We start from the raw sequence: 23141 nt of genomic DNA, 5'->3' as shown, positions 1-23141 counted from the left end.
CTTCAAGAAGCAGACCATACCTCATAGGTGGTCTCGACACTCTCTCGGATCTTCTAGTAGCTCGTATCTCCTCTCTTGGCTCTTCGGGTGTGGGTTCTATAATTGTGGGTGTCTCTCGAACCTCTTCGAGTTCTATCATCTCGCCTTTTCTATCCAATAGAAATTCCTTTTCCAAAAAGGTTGCATTCCTAGAAACAAACACCTTTGTTTCTTGGGGATGATAGAAGTAATATCCAACAGAATTCTTTGGATATCCCACAAAGTAACATAAAATGGATCGACTATCCAATTTATCTCCCACTACCTGCTTCACATAAGCAGGGCACCCCCATATTCTAAGATAAGAATATTTGGGTGGCTTACCCATCCATATCTCATATGGAGTCTTGTCAACTGCCTTTGAATGGACATTGTTCAACAACAGTGCCGCTGTCTCAAGCGCATATCCCCAAAAGGATGGCGGCAACTCCGTGAACCCCATCATAGACCGAACCATGTCCATCAAAGTCCGGTTATGACGCTCTGAAACACCATTCAACTTGGTGTAGCTGGCGGAGTCCACTGTGAGAGAATCTCATTCTCCCTAAGATACTCTTGGAACTCGGCACTCAAGTACTCACCACCTCGATCCGATCGAAGTGTCTTGATGCTTCGTCCCAATTGCTTCTCTACTTCACTTCTGAATTCTTTGAACCTTTCAAAGGCTTCAGACTTGTATTTCATCAAATACACATACCCATACCTCGAAAAGTCATCGGTAAAGGTGATGAAGTAGGCATGTCCATGCTTAGTGGTGATGCTAAGCGGACCGCACACATCGGTATGGATCAAATCCAATAACCCTTTGGCTCGCTCCACATGGCCCTTAAAGGGAATTTTGGTCATCTTTCTTTTAGACAGGATTCACAAGTCGTGAGAGCATTAATATCAGACATATTAAACATGCCCACTCCCACTAGCTTGTTCATCCTTCTTAGGGAAATATGTCCTAATCGAGCATGCCATAATTGTGCCGAATTTAGAGTATCTTGTTTGCGCTTGTTTGTTGTCGTTACAGCTTGGACATTGTTAAGTGGAATATCTTTCAATTTTAAGGTGTAGAGATCGTTTTTAAGTTCTCCGGTATCAATTAAACATTCGTTCTTGTAAATGTTGCAAACACCTTTGCTAAATAAACAAGAAAATCCATCTTTGTCCAACAAAGAAATGGAAATAATGTTTTTCACCAAATCTGGTACAAACAAAACATCTCTCAAAACAAACTTAAAATCATTGTTCAAATGCAAGTAAACATCTCCTACAGCCTTGGCAGAAACTCTTGCTCCATTGCCCATCCTCAAGAAGGTCTCACCTTCCCTGAGCCTCCTACTTCTTCCCATCACCTGCAAATCATTACAGAGATGTGAGCACAGCCGGTATCCAATACCCAAGAAGTAGAGTTAATTGAAATGTTTACTTCAATATAGAACATATCCTTTTCAGAACCCTTCTGGGCAAGATATTCCTTGCAATTACGCCTCCAATGTCCAGGCTTCTTGCAGTGATGACAAATATCAACAGTCTTGTTAGCTTTATCTGGTGTAGCTACCACAACGGGACTCGGAGCTTGCCTCTTCAAGGGCACGTTCTTCTTGGGACATTGGAAAGAACACTTCTTCCTCTTCCCACGTGGATCGGTCTTCGTACCAGATGAAGAACCCACATAAAGAACCGACTTCTCTTTCTTGATGTGTTAGAGTAGGTGCCCGTCGAGCCAAGTGTTGGCCGAGTGTTCACAATGAAACTCTATGTATAAGCAATCTTTATTTTAATAATGTTTGAGATTATTATTATGGCACATATTTATCTGTATACCCATGCTAGTTGCATAGATAAAGCCCTTGAATATACAAATAGTAGAAAGAATATGAGATGCTCATATGATGAGTATCATGAAACTCATATTTGTAATACTGTATATTCTAAACGGTTCCTAGTCGATTCAGCCGCCACTAAGAAGGATATAGGCCACTAGAGTTCGAGACTAGTATCTGCGATGTGAGTACCATGTTTCATTGGTAGGGGACATTGTGATGTCCGAACATGCAGATAGGTGCTCCTTGTAGAGTGCACTGAACAACCCTCCATAAAAGGACTTTCCAAGTGGTTCTCACTTATCGAGTGGAAATGTCCTAGTTTATGGTTGTACAGAATTAGTCCTTATGACCCGGGACAACATTGAGACTCTATGTGCTAGAATTACACTTTGACTTGTTTACCGACTATTATGGGGTCATCAGGTGGCAAGGTTGGGTGTTCTGTCGAAACACATAGGAGTCGATGCATTGTAGTCGGGGATTCACCGCTTACCTTCGGGTATGGATATCCTATGTGTTATCATGTGTATGTAGATCGAAATCTCTGGCCAGAGTATGGTGGTAATTATGAAAGGGTTTCATAGATTACACCATCGATGCAACTACGACATGACACATAGTATCGATTCATTGACAACTCTCGATAAACCAATGGTTGTCGAATCCATCGGGATATATGAGTTGAAGGGACCGTACTGTACGCTAACCATAATTGAATGGTTCTTGCAGGTACTATCATGTGATACCTAGGGAATCACGTAAGCGATGCTGCTAGGCGTTTAACGTGATTGGTTGGGTACTATCAGACTTGAGTTCTGACGTTCTTATTATCAAGGTGTTGATAAATAAGAATGGAGCAATTGGGGTATGCTCATATAAGGACATGTTTAGTCCGAATCACATAGAGATGTGAACCCACGGCTAGTTGTATCAATGAACCATTGAGGGATACACAAGTACTAGCTTTCTAGATCACGTTGAGAAGTAAAAATAGTTCAATGTGTTGAACGGCTTATAAAGGAGTTTATAAGCGTGAGGAAAATTAGAAGTATGACTTCTATAAAGGAGAAATTAGTTCAATGTGTTGAACGAATTCTAAATGAGTTTATAAGTGTAAAGAAAAATAGAAGTATGACTTCTATGAGAGAAATGTAAATTTTAATTTAAGGAAGTGTTCCTAAATTAAAATTGGCCAAGTGAATAATGTAATTGAAAATTGTGATTTTCATAAACATTATTATGGACTAAATTAAATTAATTCAAGTGTTGAATTAATTAAACACTAGTGGGCCTAGTAGAGTCCAAATAATTAAATTAATTCAAGTGTTGAATTAATTAAATTATATTGAGTCTTGAAGAGCTCAATTAAAATAATTATTTAACTAGTGGGACTTGGGTAAATTCAAGTAATGTTTAATTAGTCTCAAATATGTTTGAGATAATTAAAATTTAGTCCAAGGTTTTAATTTGATTAAAAACCATATAATATGCATGCATGGGAGGTGAAAGGTTGGGAGACTACTTTTTGTGTTTTCAAGGCATGGCATGCAACTTTTTGGAACAACTTTTCCCACAACCAAAAAAATGTCTCTCCTTCTCTCCTAGCATGAATAGTGGCCGAGTTACTATTCACATTTTTCTCCAAGTTTTTCTCTCAATTTTCTTCTTCAATTGTTGAGGAAAGAAATCACTTCTCTTTGAATAATCTTCTTATTTTTCTAGTGCGAAGTAAGAAGGGTTCTAGCTAGTTAGTGGTGGGCTTGATTGGAAGAAAGGAGTCCAAAAGAAAGGTGAAGCTTGTAGATTGTCTACCTTCAAGAGCTAAGGTGTTTACACCTTAGGTGGAGCCACAATCAATCTTTGAGATTGATATGTAATTTTCTCAACACCCTATGCTTGAAAGTTGAGATTTTTGTATATGCTACACTAGTACACATGGTGGCCGAAAATTTCCTTGCAAGAAAATGTGATTTTCGAAAATTTTGTAGCTTCCGTTGTGTTTTTCGGTCACCTTATTCGATCCCTTTCAAGTGGTATCATGAGCTAAGGGTACTAGTTTTTGGATAGCATATACAAGATATTATATTGAGGGCGATTTCTAACCGATTGAGATGAAAATTTGCAACGATTCAAGGCCGGATTGGGGCAATTTTTGGGCAGCAACATTTCGGGCAGCTTGGGCTGCCCGAGGGGCTGCCCGAAACGGGCAGCAAGGGCAGCCCTAAGGGCTGCCCGAACCGCCCCCCCTATTTTATAAAAAAAAAAAAATTTTTTTGTTGGCCGGAATCCGGCGACGGAGCTCCGGCGACGGCGATGACGACTAGGGTTTTCAAAAGGTGTTTTGGAATATCAAAGTGTCATGGGCCTTGAGTTGTTGGGCCATTGGATGGCCAACACATTTGTGATTTTAAATGGGCCAAAATGTTTTTTGTGAAAAATGAGTTTTTGGGCCCTTAAGTTTAAAATTACAAAAGTTGCAAATTTTTCTCATGAAATAAATAATTTAAGTTGGACTTTAATTATTTATAGTAAATGGTGATTTACAAGAAATTCGGTTGTAAATAAATTAATTTGAAAGTAGACAAAGGTGTTTGTATACTTTGTTAATTTACTTTATAATCGTGGCGGTTAGTGATTGGATCAAGATATATAATATTGGATCAATTAATTATTGTGATAATTAATTGATGGTGTATGATATGTGATATTATGCATGAAGGATGATCAAAAGCCCAAGCCCAATTTTCTAGGTGTATGCTAGGATATTTTGTGTTGAATGATTGTAATAATTATCAATTTAAAGTGGGCTTGGTTTATGGCCCGTTCCCACCCCCCATGAGATGTATCCCTATGTGCCATGGATATTTAATTGTAAATATTAGTATAGTGGATGATCAAGATTGGAAGATGGTGGCCATGATGATTATGAAGATCGAAGACATGTAAATATTGGAAGCTTATGTAAATGTTGCATTTGCATCCCATGCATTTCCCTAGGATTGGACCTAGGCCCGTGTTTAGCTCACACGAGCCATTAGTATTGGGGCGATTGATCATCCTTGTTTGTTTACTGATTATAATATATGCATGATATGTTATAAATAATGAGTATGTGCGTTATTATTATGATAATAACAAAGTTGCATGAATCCGGCAAACATACGATCAAACATGGCGAGCTTTTAAAATAAAATTAATGATATGACCTTTCAATATTAAAAACCCTCATTTTGAATAAGATTCAAAATTAATATCAAGCCCGAAAAGGGGAATTATAAATTTGTTTATAATTTCCTTGTCTTCCATCGACAATGGGTGCATGATGAACGCTACCCGTACTCGGGGCTCGGCTCATATTATTGGGGGGGCCCTGGGTGCCGGAAAGCTGTGACATCCATTGACATGGTGATGTGAACTACGTGGAACTCCCATGATTTCGGCTCATATTATTGAGGGAACTCATGACGACCGTCCATTAAGGTTCAATATCGATGGGTTAGGCTTGATACGTAAAGATGAACGACGTCATATTATTGGGTCCTAATCAAACGTGAGACAAAAGTTTACGTTAAGGGTTGCATTGTGATGCAATTGGAAACTACCTTTTAGGAATTGTGATTGGCTGATATTATTCGGGATCATAATTCGCTAATTGGACCTTACGTACCTACTGAGGAAAGGAGTTTCCCGCTTTCACTAGAGGGTAGTGAAAGATGTCAAAACAGTGGGAGCCAATATTTATGAAGTAAAAGTCCAAACTTCATATCTTACTAAATATTTTAAAATAGTCATCAACATTTATCTGTTTTTACTTTTCAGTACAAATTGACAATGTCATCGCTTCGCAATCCAATATCCGTAATACTCGACAAAAACATATTAACTGGACCTAATTACCTCACTTGGCTAAGAAACCTAAAAATCGTCTTGAATTCGGAAAGGGTAGCATATACACTGACTGAGTCGCCCCCTGTTGAGGCTCCGACTCACTGCAATCCTGAGGAATTGCAGGCTTACAAGGAATGGTGTGACCATGACTTGATAGCCAGGTGTTATATGCTGACTTCTATGAATGATGAGCTGCAGAGGCGTTTTGAGAGTGCAAAGAGTGCTGCTGACATTCATTTGCACCTCAAGGAGCTCTTTGGAGAGCAAACACGTCCTCTTAGGCATGCTACCGTCAAGGAGCTGATCACTTTACGCAGGCAAGATGGGGCCTCGGTCCATGAGCATGGCCTAAAGGTGATCGGGCTCGTGGACAAGCTCGTTGGCATGGATACGATCTTGCCTTCGGAGTTGACCACCGACGTGTTGCTCTTATCGCTGCCTAGCTCATTTGATCCTTTTGTGGTGAACTTCAACATGAACAAGATTGAACCGACCCTTGAGGAGTTGGTGAATATGCTTGTTACGTTTGAATCCACCATCAAGAAAGAGAAATTGGTTCTTTATGTGGGTTCTTCATCTGGTACGAAGATTGATCCACATGGGAATGGAAAGAAGCGTTCTTTCCAACGTCCCAAGAAGAACGTGCCCTTGTTGAGGCAATCTCCGAATCCCGTTGTGGCAGCCACACCAGTTAAGGCTGACAAGACTGCTGATGAATCTCATCACTGCAAGAAGCCTGGACATTGGAGGCAAAATTGCAAGGAATATCTGGCCCAGAAGTGTTCTGGAAACGGTATGTTCTAAATTTAAGTAAACGTTTCAATTAACTCTACTTCTTGGGTATTAGATACCGGATGTGACTCACATCTCTATAATGAGTTATAGGTGATGGGAAGAAGTAGAATGCTTAAGGAAGGTGTGACCTTCTAGAGGATGGGCAATGAAGCAAGAGTTGCTGCCAAGGCTATTGAAGATGTTTACTTATTATTGAACAATAGTTTAAGTTAATTTTATGAGATGTTTTGTTTGTACCTAATTTTGTAAAAACATTGTTTCCATTTCTATGGTGATAAAAATGGATATTCTTGTTTATTTTGCAAAGGTGTTTGCAACATTTACATGAATGAATGTTTGATTGGTACTGGTAAACTTGAAAATGATCTCTATAACTTAAAATTAAAAGATATTCCACTAAATGTCCATTCAATGGCATACACCATATGAGATATGGATGGGTAAGCCTCCTAAGTATTCTTATCTTAGAATATGGGGTGCCCTGCTTATGAAGCAGGTAGTGGGAGATAAATTGGATAGTCGATCCATTTTATGCTAATTTGTGGGATATCCAATGAATTCGATTGGATACTACTTCTATCATCCCCAAAAAACAAAAGTGTTTGTTTCTAGGAATGCGACCCTTTTGAAAGGGAATTTCTATTGGATAGAAATAGGGAGATGATAGAACTCGAAGAGGTTCGAGAGACACCCACAATTGAAGAACCCACACCCGAAGAGCCAAGAGAGGAGATACAAGCTCCTAGAAGATACGAGAAAGTCTCGAGACCACCTATGAGGTTTGGTCAGCTTCTTGAAGAGGGCCATGATGAGCCTAACCATGGATGTGATCCAAGGACCTTCAAGGAAGCGTTATCTGATGCCGATTCATCCAAATGGCTTGAAGCGATGGAATCTGAGATGAATTCCATGCATCCGAACCAAGTGTGGGATCTTATAGATCCACCTGAGGGAAAGGTTCCCATAGGGACTTGGGACGGATGGGAAGGTATTGACCTTCAAGGTGCGATTGGTGGAAAAAGGATATACTCAAAGACAAGGAGTTGACTTTGAGGAAACCTTTTTCCCCAGTCGCAATGTTCAAGTCCATAAGGATTTTGCTAGCCATAGCTGCATGGTATGACTATGAGATATGGCAGATGGATGTCAAGACAGACTTTCTTAATGGGGATTTTAAGAAAGTTATTTACATGTCTTAACCTGAAGGGTTAACATCTATCAGAAGTGAGCATATGGTATGCAAACTTCAGAGATCTATTTATGATCTAAAGCAGGCATCTAGGAGTTGGAACCTCAGATTCGACAGTACAATCAAATAGTTTGATTTACTAAGAGTCCTGAGGAACCCTATGTGTATAAGAAGGTCAGTGGGAGTGTTGTGACATTCCTGGTGTTATATGTTGATGACATTCAACTCATTGGGAATGATGTAGGAATGTTGCAATCAACTAAGATATGGTTAGCGAGTAAGTTCTCGATGCAGGACTTGGGTGAAGCATCTTTTGTATTGGGAATACAGATCTATAGAGATAGATCGAGAAGATTGCTTGGTCTCACCCAGTCCACATACATTGATACCATCGTGAAGCCGTTCTCGATGGATGAGTCCAAGGGAGGACATCTACCAATGTGTCATGGCGTGTCCCTATCCAAGTCTGTCTCCCAAGACTGATGCAGAGATAGTGGCGATGACACGCATTCCGTATGCTTCGGCAATTGGTAGCATCATGTATGGGATGATATCTACAAGTCTTGACGTGGCTTTCGCACTAAGTGTAGTGAGTAGATATCAATCGAACCCTGGTCTTCCACACTGGAAAGCTGTGAAAGACATCCTCAAGTAGTTGAGAAGGACCAATAAATTGTTCTTGGTCTATGGGGTGGAGAACTAAAATTGGAAGGCTATACCGACTCTAGCTTCCAAAGCGATATCGATGACTCGAAGTCAACCTCTGGTTTTGTATTCATGCTCTATGGTGCTGCTGTCTCTTGGAAGAGTTCCAAGCGAGACAATACTACGGATTCCAGCACAGAGGCCGAATACATTGCTGCATCAGATGCAGCAAGGGAGGCTGTTTGGATAAGGAATTTCGTCCAAGAGTTGGGCGTCATTCCTAATGGAGTTGCTCCTGTCCCGGTGTTGTGTGACAACACGGGAGCTATAGCTCAAGCAAAGGAGCCTAGGTCTCATCAGAAATCCAAACTAGTATTGAGAAAGTACCACATCCTCGGAGAGATTGTGGAAAGAGGAGAAGTGTCTTTTGACAAAGTCGGCTCCACCGATAATGTTGTTGATCCACTAGCTACGCCTTTACCAGGACCATTATTCGACAAGCATCGCGAATCAATGGGTTTAAAGCATATGGGTAGTTGGCTCTAGTGCAAGTGGGAGATTGTTACAGTAGGTGCCCGTCGAGCCAAGTGTTGGCCGAGTGTTCACAATGAAACTCTATGTATAAGCAATCTTTATTTTAATAATGTTTGAGATTATTATTATGGCACATATTTATCTGTATACCCATGCTAGTTGCATAGATAAAGCCCTTGAATATACAAATAGTAGAAAGAATATGAGATGCTCATATGATGAGTATCATGAAACTTATATTTGTAATACTGTATATTCTAAACGGTTCCTAGTCGATTCAGCCGCCACTAAGAAGGATATAGGCCGCTAGAGTTCGAGACTAGTATCTGCGATGTGAGTACCATGTTTCATTGGTAGGGGACATTGTGATGTCCGAACATGCAGATAGGTGCTCCTTGTAGAGTGCACTGAACAACCCTCCATAAAAGGACTTTCCAAGTGGTTCTCACTTATCGAGTGGAAATGTCCTAGTTTATGGTTGTACAGAATTAGTCCTTATGACCCGGGACAACATTGAGACTCTATGTGCTAGAATTACACTTTGACTTGTTTACCGACTCTTATGGGGTCATCAGGTGGCAAGGTTGGGTGTTCTGTCGAAACACATAGGAGTCGATGCATTGTAGTCGGGGATTCACCGCTTACCTTCGGGTATGGATATCCTATGTGTTATCATGTGTATGTAGATCGAAATCTCTGGCCAGAGTATGGTGGTAATTATGAAAGGGTTTCATAGATTACACCATCGATGCAACTACGACATGACACATAGTATCGATTCATTGACAACTCTATATGAGTTGAAGGGACCGTACTGTACGCTAACCATAATTGAATGGTTCTTGCAGGCACTATCATGTGATACCTAGGGAATCACGTAAGCGATGCTGCTAGGCGTTTAACGTGATTGGTTGGGTACTATCAGACTTGAGTTCTGACGTTCTTATTATCAAGGTGTTGATAAATAAGAATGGAGCAATTGGGGTATGCTCATATAAGGACATGTTTAGTCCGAATCACATAGAGATGTGAACCCACGGCTAGTTGTATCAATGAACCATTGAGGGCCACACAAGTACTAGCTTTCTAGATCCCGTTGAGAAGTAAAAATAGTTCAATGTGTTGAACGGCTTATAAAGGAGTTTATAAGCGTGAGGAAAATTAGAAGTATGACTTCTATAAAGGAGAAATTAATTCAATGTGTTGAACGACTTATAAATGAGTTTATAAGTGTAAAGAAAAATAGAAGTATGACTTCTATGAGAGAAATGTAAATTTTAATTTAAGGAAGTGTTCCTAAATTAAAATTGGCCAAGTGAATAATGTAATTGAAAATTGTGATTTTCATAAACATTATTATGGACTAAATTAAATTAATTCAAGTGTTGAATTAATTAAACACTAGTGGGCCTAGTAGAGTCCAGATAATTAAATTAATTCAAGTGTTGAATTAATTAAATTATATTGAGTCTTGAAGAGCTCAATTAAAATAATTATTTAACTAGTGGGACTTGGGTAAATTCAAGTAATGTTTAATTAGTCTCAAATATGTTTGAGATAATTAAAATTTAGTCCAAGGTTTTAATTTGATTAAAAACTATATAATATGCATGCATGGAAGGTGAAAGGTTGGGAGACTACTTTTTGTGTTTTCAAGGCATGACATGCAACTTTTTGGAACAACTTTTCCCACAATCAAAAAAATGTCTCTCCTTCTCTCCTAGCATGAATAGTGGCCGAGTTACTATTCACATTTTTCTCCAAGTTTTTCTCTCAATTTTCTTCTTCAATTGTTGAGGAAAGAAATCACTTCTCTTTGAATAATCTTCTTATTTTTCTAGTGCAAAATAAGAAGGGTTCTAGCTAGTTAGTGGTGGGCTTGATTGGAAGAAAGGAGTCCAAAAGAAAGGTGAAGCTTGTAGATTGTCTACCTTCAAGAGCTAAGGTGTTTACACCTTAGTTGGAGCCACAATCAATCTTTGAGATTGATAGGTAATTTTCTCAACACCCTATGCTTGAAAGTTGAGATTTTTGTATATGCTACACTAGTACACATGGTGGCCGAAAATTTCCTTGCAAGAAAATGTGATTTTCGAAAATTTTGTAGCTTCCGTTGTGTTTTTAGGTCACCTTATTCGATCCCTTTCATGATGGTGGACTCAAAAGTCACAACCATGTTCAACAACTCCTCAAGGGTCGGCTCCATCTTGTTCATATTGAAATTCACCACAAAAGTGTGGGGACCCGGACGCTAATCATCTTCTTAATCATCTTTGGGGTTAATTATCAGTTAAGATAAACAGGGTCTAAAAATTTTTCTTTTAAAATGCGGAAGGTAATGGTATCTACATAATATACATATCTGTATAAAAGTACAATAATATACAACAGTCTTTCAAATAATCTAAGGCTCAACTACTAAAGTTCTAGTAATGAAACCTATCTACATCCAAGTCCGGAATCACCACTCTAATCTTGATATCTTATCTTCTTCTGGACCCCGATCTTTGCCCCACCTGTTGCCATGCACACATACAAAACAAGACAACAGCCGGATAACTCCGATGAGATATAAATATCCCAGTATAAACAATGTAATCATGCAAGCATATAAAACATATATAAAACATGAATTATATCTTATCACATGTAGCATAATCAACAACATGTATCAGTACAAATCTGTAAATAAAACATGAATCGTAATCTACGAAACATAATTACTACGGATCTGTAAATCAAACTCTAGTCTCACTATCTAAGACTTGACTCATCTCTCATTCTAATCTAGGGATCCCGATCTAATTTAGACTTCGGTATGCTGTATCGAGTGTCTACATTAAACTTCGATCTACATTTAAGCGCGTCGATACACCGTAAGTCTAGAGTCTTATCGGTTCTGAGAAAGACTCGGCTGTTCTGCCCTAGCTAGGCTGTCTGCCCTAGACTCAATCTCTGGATCTGCTATCAATCAATAGAATTAAAACATATCAATCTGATAATATGCAAATATCTATGCAATAAAGTAAAGTATGTGATTTAGGGAAACTCAAGTCAGATCTAACTCGAGTTGTGCAATCCCGAATCAACATTTATTTATACCTTTGTCTTCCCGGTCTGACGAAGAAGAAGTCTCGTATTCTGATCTGTCCATACCCAGTCTGGCAATGACAATCATATAAATACAACATCAGTATATAACTCGAATCAAAACCTGTTCTGATTAATACTCAAATCAGTATATAATCTGATCTATATCTGAACAAGGTACAATCTAATTCCTATCAACGATATCACGTTACAATCGAAATCATTACTGAATCTGATCAATCTAATCAACTGATGTTTTAACGGCATAACAATACAGTCTTGATACCCCGTCAATCTCAACATCACCGATATACTACCAGAATTCATAATCTGTGTCAACATAATTCATACTCTGAATATTCACACAATTCTGATATAGAATCTCAGTCAATCTCTTTCAAAAATCATAACAATTACAGAAACAGTCTGTTCTTTAATCTGACTTCAATTCTATAATGTCTACGGTAGCAGAAACACCATATCTGAATCATATTCAATTCTGACAATATCATAATTTCAAATCTTGTCTAAACGTAATAAAACTTACGTCCTGTAGCAGGCTGCGATGATATGAACACAGTATCGAAGTCGGATTTAAAATCTAACGGACAGATTTCTCACAAAAGGCGTAAGGATTTTCCACACAAATTCTCTGAAGCTTCTCCTCGACTTTTGTTAATTCTTCATTCTGAAGAATGATATATATGTATATATATCCCAATTGCATGTTAAGGCAACGTGTTTACTTTTCGTGAATTTCGGTCGGCGCTCGAGCGGTGGAAATCTACCGCTCGAGCGCGGTATCTTCTGTCCAGCAATTTCCAGTCGCACTCTTGGCGCTCGGGCGGTAATAATCTACCGCCCGGGCGCCACATCTTCTGCCCGCGACGTATTTTTCAGGGACACTGGCGCTCGGGCGGTCGATCTTTACCGCTCGGGCGCCAACACTTCTGTCCCAAAATTGTATACTCTAAATGTTTGGCCAATCTGGTCTCGTAGTAGCCCGTCTATAATTATATCAATTAACTTCAATAATCTCATGTTAATATAATTAAAATCTCATATTAACAGAGTCAAGATCTTGGCCCTTACAAAAAGGATCAAATGAGCTAGGCAGCGATAACAGCAACACGTCGGTGGTCAACTCCGAAGGCAACATCAAATCCATGCCAACAAGCTTGTCGACGAGCCCAATCAACTTTAGGCCATGCTCATGGACCGAGGCCCCATCTCGCATGCGCAAAGTGATTAGCTCCTTGATGGTAGCATGCCTAAGAGGCCGAGTCTGCTCACCAAAGAGCTCCTTGAGGTGCAAATGAATGTCAGCAGCACTCTTTGCACCCTCAAAACGCCTCTGCAGCTCATCATTCATAGAAGCCTGCGTATAACACTTGGCCTTCAAGTCATGGTCACACCAATCCTTGTAGGTCTGCAATTCCTCAGGAGTGCAGTCAGTCGGAGCCTTATCAGGGGGCGACTCAGTCAGTGTACACGCAATATTTTCCGAGTTCAAGACGATTTTCAGGTTTCTTAGCCAAGTGAGGTAGTTAGGTCCGGTTAACACATGTTTTTCGAGTATGGCAGAAAGCGGATTGCGAATTGAAGACATTGTCAAATAGTACAGAAAAGTAAACAGATAAATGTTAATGACTATTTTAAAATATTTAGCAAGATATAAAGTATGGACTTTAACTTTATAAATGTTTACTCCCACTGTTTTGACATCTTTCACTACCCTCTAGTGAAAACGGGAAACTTCTTTCCTCAGTAGGTACGTAAGGTCCAATTAGCGAATCATGATCCCGAATAATATCAGCCAATCACAATTCCTAAAAGGTAGTTTCCAATTGCATCACAATGCAACCCTCTACGTAAACTTTTGTCTCACGTTTGATTTGGACCCAATAATATGACGTTGTTCATCTTCACGTGTCAAGCCTTACCCATCGATGTTGAACCTTAATGGACGGTCGCCATGAGTTCCCTCAATAATATTAGCCAAAATCATGGGAGTTCCACGTAGTTCACATCACTATGTCAATGGATGTCACAACTTTCCGGCACCAAAGCTCCCCCAATAATATGAGCCGAGCCCCGAGTACGGGTAGCGTTCATCATGCACCCATTGTCGATGGAAGACATGGAAATTATAAAAAAATTTATAATTCTCATTTTCGGGCTTGATATTAATTTTGAATCTTATTCAAAATGAGGGTTTTTTAATTTTGAAAGGTCTCATCATTAATTTTTATTTTAAAAGCTAGTCAGGTTTGATCGTATGTTTGCAGGATTCATGCAACTTTGTTATTATCATAATAATAACGCACATACTCATTATTTATAACATATCATGCACATATTATAAATAGTAAACAAAATAAGGATGATCAATCGCCCCAATACTAACGGACCGTGTGAGCTAAACACGGGCCTAGGTCCAATCCTAGGGAAATGCATGGGATGCAAATGCAACTATTACATTAGCTTCCAATATTTACATGTCTTCGATCTTCATAATCATCATGGCCACCATCTTCCAATCTTGATCATCCACTATACTAATATTTACAAATAAATATCCATGGCAAATAGGGATACATCTCATGGGGTGGGAACGGGCCATAAACCAAGCCCACTTTAAATTTGATAATTATTACAATCATTCAACACAAAATATCCTAGCATACACCTAGCAAATTGGGCTTGGGCTTTTGATCATCCTTCATGCATAATATCATATATCATACACCATCAATTAATTATCACAATAATTAATTGATCCAATATTATATATCTTGATCCAATCACTAACCGCCACGATTATAAACTAAATTAACAAAGTATACAAACACCTTTGTCTACATTCAAATTAATTTATTTATAACCGAATTTCTTGTAAATCACCATTTACTATAAATATTTAAAGTCCAACTTAAAATATTTATTTCATGAGAAAATGTTTGCAACTTTTGTAATTTTAAACTTAAGGGCCCAAAAACTTATTTTTCACCAAAAACATTTTGGCCCATTTAAAATTCACAATTATGTTAGCCATCCAATGGCCCAACAACTCAAGGCCCATGACACTTTGATAATCCAAAACACTTTTGGAAACCCTAGTCGTCATCGCCGTCGCCGGAGATCCGTCGCCGGATTCCGGCAACAAAAAAATTTTTATTTTTTTTAAAAGAGGGGCGTTCGGGCAGCCCCTCGGGCTGCCCTTGCTGCCCGAATCGGGCAGCAACATGCTGCCCGAAGTACCCCTTTCATGCCTTGATTTTTGGTTGCAAAAATTACACTCATGCGGTTAGAAATCGATCTCAATATAATATCTTGTAGTTGCTACACAAAAACGTAACCATAGCTCTGATACCACTTGAAAGAGGATCGGTTACGGTGACCGGAAGCGCAACGGAAGTTCAAAAAATCGAATTTTACACAAGAAAATTTCGGCCACCATGTTCTTTGTGTAGCAAATACAATAAAACACAAAGATGACATTCATAGTGTGTTTAGAAATGTACCTATCAATCTTAAAAGATTGATGATGGCTCCAACTTAGTTGATATACAACTAAGCTCTTCAATGGCAAGACAATCTTCAAGCTTCCTTTGAGCCCACCTTGCTCAAATATTAAGCCCACCACCAACTAGCTAGAACCACTCTAATTTTGCACTAGAAAAATTAGAGCATTTTTCAAAGAGAAGTATTTTTCATTCCTCAACACTTGAAGAAGAAAATTGAGAGAAAAATGGGAGAGAATGTGTGTGTATATTTCGGCCATTGTGATGCTTGAATGGGGGAAGGGAGACTTGTCTTGGTCTTGCAAAAAGTAGAGACAAAAGTAGCGTGCCAAGCCTTGATAGTTGCAAAAGTTGTCTCCAACCCTTCACCTCCCATGCATGCATATATTATATGGTTTTTAACAAATAAAAAAACCATGGACTAAATTTAATTATCTCAAACATATTTGAGACTAATCAAACATTACTTGAATTTACTCAAGTCCACTAGTTAAATAATTTATTTAAATTGAGCTCTACAAGACTCAATTTAATTTAATTAATTCAACACTTGAATTAATTTAATTATTTGGACTCTACTAAGTCCACAAGTGTTTAATTAATTCAACACTTGAATTAATTTAATTTAGTCCATAATAATGTATATGAAAATCATAATTTTCAAATACATTATTCACTTGGCCAACTTTTAATTTAGGAACACTTCCATAAATTAAAATTTACATTTCTCTCATAGAAGTCATACTTCTATTTTTCTTTACGCTTATAAACTCATTTATAAGTCGTTCAACACATTGAACTATTTTCTCCTTTATAGAAGTCATACTTCTAATTTTCCTTACGCTTATAAACTCCTTTATAAGCCGTTCAACACATTGAACTATTTTACTTCTCAACGGGATCTAGAAAGCCAGCACTTGTGTGGCCCTCAATGGTTCATTGATACAACTAGCCGTGGGTTCACATCTCCATGTGATTCGGACTAAACATGTCCTTATATGATCATACCCCAATTGCTCCATTCTTACTTATCAACCCCTTGATAACAAGAACGTCAGAACTCAAGTCTGATAATACCCAACCAACCATGTTAAACGCCTAGCAACATCGCTTACATGATTCCCTAGGTATCAAATGATAGTGCCTGCAAGAACCATTCAATTATGGTTAGTGTACAGTACGGTCCCTTCAACTCATATATCCCGACCGATTCGACAACCATTGGTTTATCGAGAGTTTTCAATGAATCGATACTATGTGTCATGTCGTAGTTGCATCGATGGTGTAATCTATGAAACCCCTTTCATAATTACCACCATACTCTGATCAGAGATTTCAATCTACATACACGTGAGAACACATAGGATATCCATACCCGAAGTTAAGCGGTGAATCCCCGACTACAATGCATCGACTCCTATATGTTCCGACAGAACACCCAACCTTGCCACCTGATGACCCCATGAGAGTCGGTAAACAAGCCAAAGTGTAATTCTAGCACATAGAGTCTCAATGTTGTCCCGGGTCATAAGGACTAATGGTGTACAACCATAAACTAGGACCTTTCCACTCGATAAGTGAGAACCACTTGGAAAGTCCTTTATGGAGGGTTGTTCAGTGCACTCTACCTGGAGCACCTATCTGCATGATCGGACATCACAATGTCCCATACCAATGAAACATGGTACTCACATTGCAGATACTAGTCTCTAACTCGAGCGGCCTATATCCTTCTTAGCGGCGGCTGAATCGACTAGGAACTGTTTAGAATATACAGTATTCCAAATATGAGTTTCATGATACTCATCATATGAGCATCTCATATTCTTTCTACTATTTGTATATTCAAGGACTTTATCTATGCATCTAGCATGGGTATACAGATAAAGAAGTGCCAAAATAATAATTTCAAATATTATCAAAATAAAAATCGTTTATACATAGAGTTTCATTGTGAACACTCGGCCAACACTTGGCTCGACGGGCACCTACTCTAACAAAAACATCACGACAGACAAACATGTATTGCAAATGATATATAATGTAAACATGCAGGTGATAGCATTAAAAAATTTAAATCATAAAAGCTCACGGACTTGAGGTTTGAAAACTGAGCTGCAAAAGCTAGCGGTGACACAACCCTATACAGGACCCTTGCTCTGATACCAACTATAACTTCTACTCTTTTTAAAAGTGCGAAAATACTTTTTTTTTTATAATAAAAGCTCGTATTTTAGAAATAACATTTAAAAATGATCTTAAATATTTGACGATAAAGATAATGCAGTTTAAAATACCCAAACTCATCCATAATAATACGCAAACATAAACTAATAAAAATCTTAAAATTATCAACGTATGAAAATATTAACCAGACCATTAAAAAGTCACCTGATTCGATAAAATTTGTGTACCATTAAAAATTAAAATCATGCGGGTAAAAAAGCCCAAAAATTCCCATTTTCGAAAAATACACTTAAAATGCTTTAATTTTATTTTAAAAATAAATCGTATAATAAAATAATTTTCGTGAAAATACTCCGGTCTCCGATCCTCGTTCGAGCGTGAAATGCACCTAAAAACCCTAATGCGTGAACTTTTAAAATTTCATGAATTAAATCATATCATGCATAAATTATGCATAAAATGCATAAAACTAATTAAGCATAAATTAATGTAAGGAACATGCATTTTAGAATTTAAAACAATTTAATAAAATACCAAAGAAATTTAATAACTTATATGCACATGGTTCACGTGGACCTTAAAATTTTCGGGACGTTACAGAATAAGACGTCACTGTCTGTCACCTACCCTCCCAATCGGGATAACGGTACGTCTTATTCCTAGACTTCGGCCCTGTCTGTATCGGATATCTACAACCGGAGTCGATCTTCTCCTATGCGTCTATACCACCGAACGTCTAGTTTGGCAAGTCTGCCAATGACTCCTATCTCAATGCTTGAATATAAATCTATAAACAAGGCATAATCGAAATCAAACATAAACAACAATATAGTATGTGATTTTGGGAAACTCCAACCAATTCTGATTCGACTCATATCTCCCGAATTCACATGAATTAAACCTTTCGTCGCACAGTATTTGTCGTGGTCGAGATCTCGGTATCGAATCTGATAATATCAACTCTGAAAAGGCAAAATAGAGAGGTACAATATCATTCACCAACTCCATTCAATGCATATACAAATCAATAACTAATCTCAATACAGTTTGACGGCATAGCGGATTATTTTCTCGATACCGGTCACTCAATAACACTCAATATATTATCCACAAGCCATAACATCAATAACAACAATCATAATCTCCCAAAATCTGCATTATCTCAACTAATACAAGCTGCAATTTCATAACTATAGCATATGACATCCGATAATCGATCCGGTTGCAAATATACGTGTCCCCAAAACCTTAAGAACATATCATAGAGTTCAATTCATCATTCTCCCAACACATATGTATCACAACATGCTGGAATTTAATCAAACATATACACATTTGAAGCCCTTGATGCAAGGAGTGCAAATCTATGTTTAGATTGAAGTTTGGATGGATAAAAGTTGTACAATCTTGCTTCTAATATGAAATCACCTTCCCCTTTTTTTTCTGAAATGCTCCCTCGGCTCTTCTGCTCAAATGGAAGGGAAGAAGGACAACACACCTATATGCATGGCCTAGGACACATGTTATTATTTTTCAAGCAACACGTATGACCGCGGGTGCGGTACATCATGAACCGCGGCTGCGTTCAAGCTTCGCCAGGCCATCCAAAAATGCATAAACGTCGACCGCGGGAGCGGTCACTTCTGCAACGCGGTTGCGGTCCTAGTTCGTATAAAATTTCCCACCCTACTGGCCATCTACCGTGGGTGCGGTACAATTCTAGGCGCGGGTGCGGTGTGGCTTCGGCCCTACATTCTGAAATTCAATATAAATGAACGCAGGTGCAGTATAAACTGAAGTGTAGGTGCGGCCTCTCATCCACGCAATATTTCATTATGTCATATTATCAACCTACAATCTCAGGCATTACAACAATAAATTCATAATGACCGTACCTGGTCCGAAACGCTGTCTTAGGGATATCAGACTCCTTAACCTTCAACTGATAATAGCCAGATTGCAGACCAATCTTCGAAAACACTGTATCCCCCTGCAGTAGGTCAAAACGATCGTCTATTCGTGGCAACAGATATTTATTCTTGATAGTCAATTTGTTGATCTCTCTGTAGTCGATGCAAAGCCGCAAGGACCCATCTTTCTTCTTGACAAAAAGAACCGGAGCTCCTCAAGGCGAAGAACTTGGCCGAATGAAACATTTATCCAAAAGATCTTGCAACTGCGTCTTCAACTCTTTCATCTCTGTAGGGGCCATTCTATACAGAGCCTTAGAAATAGGAACCGTACCTGGAACTAGATCAATCACAAACTCTACATCTCTGTCCGGTGGTAAACCCGGCACATCATCCTCAAATACATCCGGAAACTCTCTCACAACCTCAATATTCAACTTAACCATTCTATCCACATCAACAATCGTAGCAAAAAACCCATCACAACCTCTAAACAACAATTTCTTAGTATCAAGACACGAAATAAAAGGAAGGACCAGCGAAGTACCTGCACTGGCGAGCATACCTTCCTTAATGCCATCATCTGCGAATTTCACCATCTTAGCAACGCAATCAATCACTGCACGATAGGTTGAAAGCCAATCCATGCCAAGTATAATATCAAATGCAACCATTGGAATAACAATCAAATCGGCATAAACCACTCGCTCGTCAATTTGAACAGAGCACGTATACACAAAAGATGTCGGGCACAACACATCCCCCGAAGGCAAAACAACATTAAACTGGAGGGGAAGAACAGAAGGAACTATGCCCAAAGACCTCAAAAATAGTTCGGACATAAAAGAATGAGTAGCACCTGTATCAATCAATGTCGTAGCTACTCTGCCTGAAATTAAAATGGTGCTAGAGATAACAGAAGAATCATGGTTTATACCTTCCTTCGTCATGGTAAAGATAAGACCTTGCACATTCTCTATACTCGATCCTCTTGGACAGTCCTTGGCAATATGGCCTGCAGTGCCACATCAGTAGCAAGTATGAGTACCAAATCTGCACTCTGTCCGATGATGTCTACTGCACTTGGGACACAAAGGCTTCTCAGGATCAAATGGAGCTGCCGATGGTTTAGGACTCGGCTCTAACTTGCCTTTCCCTTTGAAATTGCCTTTTCCTCTTTGGTTCGAACCTTGACCTCTCTGAACAATGGCCTGCTGCTTCGCCTGTCTCTCTCTAGCAATGCCTTTCTCATCTTACTCAGCCAACAAAGCCTTAGCCACAATCTCTTTGAATGTCACCGCCTTTGACATATTAATGTCTCTTCTGATTTCTGCTCTAAGGCCTCTAAAAAAATGAGCACCCTTGTCTTTGTCGTTGGAAGCAATATATGGGGCAAACAGACAGACCTCATGGAACTTATGAATATACTCATCAACATTCATACCTCCTTGACGAAGTTCCAAAAACTCAGTCACCTTCTGAGCTCGAAGTGCGTCTGGGAAGTACTTGTCATAGAAAAGATCATTGAACTCTTGTCATTTCAATTGCGAAACATCCACACTAACCTTGGTAGCATTCCACCAAATGCGTGCAGCTTTGACTAACATGAACATTGCACAACTGATTCTGTCCTTGTCTTATGTTGCGACTTTGATTGTTGCACTCCCAAGAGCAGGTTGCCACAAGTAATATAATTCGGTGAGTCCGAATATCATATCCACAGGGAAGCTAAGGTAATTACAAGTCCACTACAATGTCTTTTTGTTTTGTTTTTGTTTTTGTTTCTTTTTAGTTTTAATTTTTTGAATATTTAATAGGTAAATTTTAATTGTTCAAATTTTAATTTAAGTAGTTGAGATTAAAGGATCCACTCTTGGTATTTTAATAAAGTTAACATTAACGAACAATATTGAAATCCACTAAATAAAATGGTTCCAATATATAAAATAATCATATTTATATTATGTTATAAATTATTATCTCATAAATATATAATATATACCAAAACTTATAAATGTGGTCAAGTATTTATTGTGCTATATATATTTGTAAACACTAAATCAAGGTTCCCACTTTAAATGGTTGGTAAAACCAAACTAACATTTAAATGGTACCAAGAAAATATTATTATGATATATTTATATATAGTAAATCAAGGAATCCAAGTTAAATGGTTGGTAAAACCAAACTAACATTTAAATGGTTCCAAGAATTTAATATTATAATATATTTATATATAATAAATCAAGGCATCCACTTTAAATGGTTGGTAATACCAAACTAACATTTAAATGGTTCCAAGAATTTAGTGTAACATATAGCAACAATAAATCAAAACTCCCACTTATAAGTAGGGTATAAAAATGCTTAAAAAAATAAATATAACAAAAACAATAAATAATGATTAAATAATATAAAACATAGATTCTTACCTTTTAATAACCTTATTATCATGCCAAGAGTTTCACCTTATCATCTCAACTTTAGGAAGTTAGCTATTCATTATTCAAAGTGTAAAACTTTGAATATGAAATTAACATGCTAATTATATTTAAATGAAGAAATAAAAGAAAAATATAGAGAGAAATATTATGAACTCAAAGGTTTGTTCATAGAATGAGAGATATCTCAATACATTACAATGCACCCCTATTTATAGCCAAATTTGGGGAGACAACCACAAATAAAATATTATTTTTTACACATAAGTCTTCATTGGTGTTCCAAGAAATTAATATTATATTACACATAACTTTTGAAAATCTTCTTCTCCGAATTTGCTTCTTCACATAAAATGAAACATGTGGATAATTGAGTTGTCTAGTTGTGGTATTTTTTTCAGAATATTTGACCAAGTAATTTGAGAGATATGGTCAAAATACTAGAGCATGGTAAAACTGCCACTCCTTTGGTAACTTTAATTGTTGCTTAATTTGATCCCACTTGTGAGAGGATTTTTATCTCATGCTTGGCAACAATATTGTAGATCTTATAATCAACTTTCTACAGGTCCAAGAATCATATTAATCCCATTTGCAACGCCAAGGTTATTCTTGTTTTATCGAACCTGTAAAAAATAGTAAAAACTTATAATTACACAACAACTTATATTTTATACAATTTATTATAAAACATATAATATTTAAACATTTAATAAAACAAAAACTATATATTTATATTATAAAATATTTAATTAATGTACAATTTTTATGTTTATCACACCTCCCAACCAGCTTATTGCTAGTCCCTAGCAATTTAAGCGTTAATAGCAATACAAAAGATATTGAATAATTTAAATAGAAATGTAATCAGAACTATCTAAGTGTTTAAATTAAATTTGAAAACTGTCAAAGTTATATCAAGATCATCATAATTATAATTTATGAAATAATTTGAGATGATTAATTCAAAGCTTATTTCAGGTAGTTAAATGTACACGGCCTTCAGAAATTCCTAGTAAGAGTCTCAACTCCATATCCTCACAGGTTAATAAATGTTTCAATTTATGGCAACGATTTCTCTC

Source organism: Primulina eburnea, chromosome 6, assembly GCF_022965805.1.
Source record: "Primulina eburnea isolate SZY01 chromosome 6, ASM2296580v1, whole genome shotgun sequence".
In the NCBI taxonomy this organism is placed as follows: domain Eukaryota; kingdom Viridiplantae; phylum Streptophyta; class Magnoliopsida; order Lamiales; family Gesneriaceae; genus Primulina; species Primulina eburnea.
This window is presented reverse-complemented; position numbering follows the sequence as displayed.